Below are 6,000 nucleotides of genomic sequence, written 5' to 3' on the forward strand. Positions count from 1 at the left end.
GAGATACATGATGAGTAGTTAAAGTTTTCCTCTGAATAATAAGCATTTCTTGCAATCTTGAGCCTGGACAAAACAAGAGCTATTCCCTAGTTCATTTCATCTCACGAGAGTCAGGCAGTCAGCTCTTGATCTTTCTATCTTGCTGTAAAAGGGCGTATCAGTGCAGAGAGCTTGGACAAAACAAGAGCTATTACCACTTATCCTAAATTTACATTGTGCTTAAAACAATCCCGAGATGATGAACACTTCACAGCAGCATTGACATCAGTGGAAGCGATAGTAGAAACTATCCTTAGAACCACAATTATTCCTATCCGTCTATACTTCATGTCTGGATTACTAACCTACAACTACAAGGTAAGAAGCAGGCACAGAAAACAATAACAGATTGTAATTTGCAAGTGAAAGATGTCTTTGCGGGAAGAATGTGCTACCCATGTAAGAAATGTGGTCATACCTGCTTTCTCACCACCATTAGAAGCTCATTAGCTACTGAAGAGCCACCTGAATCAGTATTGAAGCCAACAGCCAGTGCCAAACGACATAAGATACCGTAAACCTATATTGTTTTTGATCGGGTATTATTTATGGAGACACAAATTAGGAGAGAAATGAGCAATGTATCACAAACCTGAATCAGGAAGAAGATATCGTAAACTCTCCAAGTAACCCAATATTCCTGTATTGAAAAGGTCGATATGTCTGTTGAGCAAATGAAAAGCACTAAATACAAAGGAAAATATTTTTTTCTCAAATATGCAGGAGTTTACCAGTTATCCTCCGAATTGAATTATATCATAACATCATACAGACATACAAAACAAAGTTCACTGACAGACACACAAAAAAGAGAAGAAAATGTGTTTTCATCACCTGCTCATGCTACTCCTCGAACTCGCTGTCGCCGATCGGAGAGACCGAGGCGGCGGTGGCTGCGCTGGTCACGCTCCCGGTGCCCCGCGCCGTGCGGGGTCAGATCGTAGCGCTCGCGTCCTTGTTCCTGCAGCCCTCTCCATTGTGATCTCCCCGAGACCCGGACCTTCTGCTTCCGCAGCCATCAGCCGGCCTCCGCCCCTGAACAGCGCCCGTTGAGGGCACGTCATCCCCCGCCGGCCGGTCCACTGCCGCCCGTCAGGGGCTGCCCATCGCGTACTGCCGTTATGGTGGATGAGTTGGGGGATGGTGACGCCCGTTAGGGGCTGCCCATCGTGTACTTCACATCAACGATCAGGCATATCTTCTGGCACATGTGCAAGAATTGTTGAAGAATGTGTAGCAGAACAAATAAAAAACCAGGGACACCGTACAATCATACACAAATGCTAGCTTCCTCCCTCCATCCGTAAGTTTCTATTTAGCATCCTTCCCCCACTTGTGATTGAACTGGGTATTGTCGACTAATCATCACAGCGATTCACTAAAGTTTTTTTGTTTTCTTGCGATTAGTAGTTGCCACCATGTGGGAGAAACTCGATTGACATGTCGTATAAGCAAATATTTGATTAGCAATTTGTTTTGCAGATTAGAGATGGCTTAGTGCAAATCGTGTTCTAGCATTGAAAACAGAGCACTTCTACGAAACATTGATAGCAGGAGGAGCTCAGCCGCTGCAGTTCGACAATTAGGTAAGCAGGCGGCCGAAATCAAAATGTTTTTACTTTTTATATGTTAATTGGCATTGGCAAAAATTACTATCAGTGCAACAACACATGATCTATGATTTTTTTTCATGTTCAGTTCATTGGAGATGTAGTATGTTGCAGCTTATCAGTGAAACGAAATAGCTTAACAGTGGAAACAGACCATGAGCTTCATTGTTTTTTTTTTGTTTGGAAAGACATTTATATAATGCTGAATTCTTTTTATAAGATAGGCCATTGAGTACAATCCATATTAGCACCGATTGTTGTTCTGTACATATTTTTTTAGGTTAAGGTGTAGTTCTGTACATTGTTGTTCATTGATTCTTCGGTACACATTGAGTTCACCTTCAGTAAACAAATAGTTGAGATGAAACAAACTGTTTGAGTCCACTTTATATAATTCATAGCTTTTTATGTATTTCCAACATTTTATCTCAGCTATTGAAGTACCACATAACTGATGCAGTGATAGTATCTCTTGATTTTTGTGAATTAATGGACTTAAGTGCTATTAAGAGGTTGTTGCAATCCAGAAGACCAAGTGATGAGTACATAGCTGGGGTACAGGATTTTCTTAAGTTTGCCTACAGTGGGAAAAAGTCCGATGCAAAGATTCAATGCCCCTATATCAAATGTGTCAATAGGCAGTTACAAATGCAAGAAACAGTGTATGAGCACTTAGTGTGTGATGGAATGCTGCGTGGATACACTATATGGGGATGTCATGGGGAAACAACATCTTATATCTCTGCTAACAAAGATTCAGAGTCACCGCGTCCAAGTTTAAACACTAATATGCGCCAAGTAGTCCAAGAAGCCTTTGGATATATAGACGATGAACATCACACAAATGGACCTCACGCATCAGGTTTATCTGAAGATGGACCAGATGCGGAAACACAAGATTTCTTTGATTTGCTTAGGGCTGCTGATGAACCTTTATGGGAAGGATGTGAGCTATCAAAACTTTCTTTCCTAGTCCTATTGTTTCATGTGAAGTCGACCAACAAGTGGAGCAATAAATCAATTAATGATCTACTTCAAATTTTACAGCTAGCTCTCCCAAATGGTTCAAATATACCTAGAACATTTGTAGAGGCTCGGAAGACCATTGCGAAGCTTGGTCTTAGATATGAGAAGATTCATGTGTGCCCAAATAATTGTCAGCTCTATCGGAAAGACAAGAAATATGATGACTTCTGTTCAAAATGTGGAGCTTCAAGGTGGAAAAATAAGCCAGATAAAACATCATTAACAAAAAAGGAAAGAAGAAAGGCAACCCCAAATAAGGTATTGCGTTACTTTCCAATCAAACCTAGACTTAAAAGGCTTTTCATGAACAAGGAAACAGCCAAGTTAACTAGATGGCATGATGAGGAGCGTACAAAGGATGGTGCTTTGCGCCATCCTGCTGATTCAGAGGTTTGGAAAATCACTGATTCCTAGCACCCTCATATTGCATCAGATTCTCGAAACATGAGGTTTGGAATAGCAACAGATGGTTTTAACCCATATGGGAAGTGTAATTCTACCCATAGTTGTTGGCCAGTTGTATTAGTACCATACAACCTTCCACCATGGTTATGCATGAAAGCTTCTTCTCTTATGCTCACTCTAATAATTTCTGGTTACCCTGGAAAGGACTTCCATACATTTATGCAGCCGGTTTATGATGAGCTAAATGAGTTGTTTGACACCGGTATGTCTACATATGATGCATCTCGAGATGAGAGATTTCAACTTTATGCTACAATATTACATACTGTGAGTGACTACCTTGGGACAGGGATACTGGCACATTACAGTGTTATGGGATAGTTGGGTTGTGTGTCCTGTGAAGATGAAACAAGTTCAATACGCTTGAAGCATGGCCTCAAGCAATGTTTCATGGGACACCGACGATTTCTACCCACTGGCCATGAGTTTCGTCATGATGCCAATTCATTTGACGGAACCGAAGAGCATCGGTTGAGACCTATTTCTTATTCTGGAGTATCTCTTTTGGAAAGGATAAAATCAATTAAAGACTTTGAGAAGTCCAAAACATGGAAGGGTGTTAGTGGCCTATTTTGTTTGTCTTACTGAAAGTATAATTTGCTACGGCACAATCTTGACTTTATGCATATAGAGAAGAATGTATGTGAAAATATATTTAGGACACTTTTAGAAATGGATGCCAAATCAAAGGACAATCTACAGGCAAGGAAAGACTTGCAAGAAATGAACATTAGGCCAGATCTACATCCACAAAAAAGGCTAATGGTAAGTATTACTTGCCTCCTGCTTTGTATAACATGTCTAAAGAGGAGAAGCAACAATTTTGTAAAGTCCTTCGTGACATAAAAGTTCTAGATGGTTATTCTAGTAACATCTCTAGATGTGTAAATGTTGGTCAAGCAAAAATTTCAGGCCTCAAAAGTCATGACAGCCACATACTAATGCAACAACTTATGCCACTTGCTCTGAGAGGTCTTCTCCCAGATGAAGTTACATCTGTCTTATTTGATCTGTGTGGATATTTTAGAGAACTGAATGCAAAAGTTCTCCACGTGAATGAACTTGAGAAGTTAGAGGACCAAATCATAATGACGTTATGTCAGATGGAGATGATATTCCCTCCTGGGTTTTTCACTATCATGGTGCATCTAGTTCTTCACTTAGCAACAGAGGCAAAAAATAGGTGGTCCTGTATGTTATCGATCAATGTATTTTGTGGAAAGGTATGTTTTTCTTATAAAAAATTAAGAGCCATGTTTGGTACCTTCACTTTGCATGCTAAATTATAGTTTTTATTAATTTATACTAGTTTGTGTAGGTACCTTGGTGATTTGAAGTCAAACGTGAGAAATAAAGCTCGTCCAGAGGGCTGCATTGCAGAATCAGTTCTGGCAAAAGAGGCTATGCACTTTTGTTCAACATTTCTTGATGGTTTTCAGACATTGTCTAATAGGCTTTCGCGGAATGATGATAATGAGGAGTCACTTGGATGCTCTACTAGACATGCATCAACTCTTTTTCCTCAATCTAGGAAACCACTTGGGAAGCCAAGTAGTTATGTCCTGAGAGGTTTGGCTAAAGTACAAGCACATAGATATGTGCTATTCAATTGTTCCGATGTCGATCCATACCTTAGGTAATATCTCAAAATTGTAAACATAAATTTATTTTTTTGCCTCCCATAAAATTTCTTACATGTAAATTGTAGAGCTCATGCTGAAGAGATCATTGGAAAAGGTACTGGACATAGAGCCAGTCATAGAGATGTTGAGAAAATCCAAAATGAGAAGTTCCATCAATGGTTTAGAGGTCATGTAAGTACCTTAACTCAAAATGCTTATGTAGCACTAACGTGCAGGACTAAACTTGTATAATTATACAGATAATGCAGTTAGAGAGGGAAAATGGCATTCATGGTGTTAAAGATGGCATTAGATGGCTAGCTCGTGGCCCGGTTGATGCTGCAAAAAGGTATCATGCTTTCAACAGTCGAGGTTTCCGTTTTAGGCCCAAACGGTTGGATAGGGTGACACAAAATAGTGGTGTAGTGCTAACTGCAAAAACATCAAGTTATGCCAGTGCAAGTGATGGCATTCCAGTTTTAGGTGATGTGACTTACTATGGGAGGATAATTGATATTATTGAGCTAAACTACTCTGGGAATTTTTCTGTGGTACTTTTCAAATGTGAATGGGTTGATGTTGTTTCTAAAAGAGGAATAAAGAAGGACAAGTATGGCTACACACTTGTTAATTTCTCACACCTGATACATACAGGAGAAAAGATTGTTCATGAACCGTATATTTTTCCTAACCAAGCTGACCAGGTGTTTTATGCTGAAGACAAAGAAAACCCTGGGTGGTCTGTAGTCATGAAGATGAAACCAAGAGATATATATGACACAGGTTGTGATGAATGGGAAGATGATGTAGAAAATGAGCCATTCCATGTCACACACCTTGGAGATATGTTCAATAATGCAAATGTAAGACATCAATGGGCTAGAACAGACATTGAGGGAACCACGGTGGATGCTAGTGATGCTGCGGATGCTAGTGGCAATGGATTGAATGACCAATCATAGTTCATGAGGTGCAGTACCTGACTCTTTATTGTGCAAGCTCATTTCTTCAATGGTTTGTGTTTCTCCTTTTTCTTTATTCTGTAATTGTACACGTTCTTCTCATATTTATTGAATTTTTACTATAATGATAATTTATATATGTGAACTTTATTGGGGTGGTCAATGGTATGATTGGAACAATATATGTTATACCTGTATGATACGATAACGAAAATATATAAAGAAACCACAAGTTAATTGTTACTTGACCATGCTAGTTCTCTACACATTCTTAAG

General features: G+C 39.5%; 1 pseudogene; it reads left to right on the forward strand.

Moving 5' to 3' along the window:
• The first annotated feature begins 2,138 nt into the window (after positions 1 to 2,138).
• On the forward strand, positions 2,139 to 5,724 carry LOC136532504 (uncharacterized; annotated as a pseudogene).
• The last annotated feature ends 276 nt before the right edge of the window (positions 5,725 to 6,000 follow it).

The sequence above is a fragment of the Miscanthus floridulus genome, unplaced genomic scaffold (genome assembly GCF_019320115.1).
Source record: "Miscanthus floridulus cultivar M001 unplaced genomic scaffold, ASM1932011v1 fs_644_1, whole genome shotgun sequence".
In the NCBI taxonomy this organism is placed as follows: Eukaryota; Viridiplantae; Streptophyta; class Magnoliopsida; order Poales; family Poaceae; genus Miscanthus; species Miscanthus floridulus.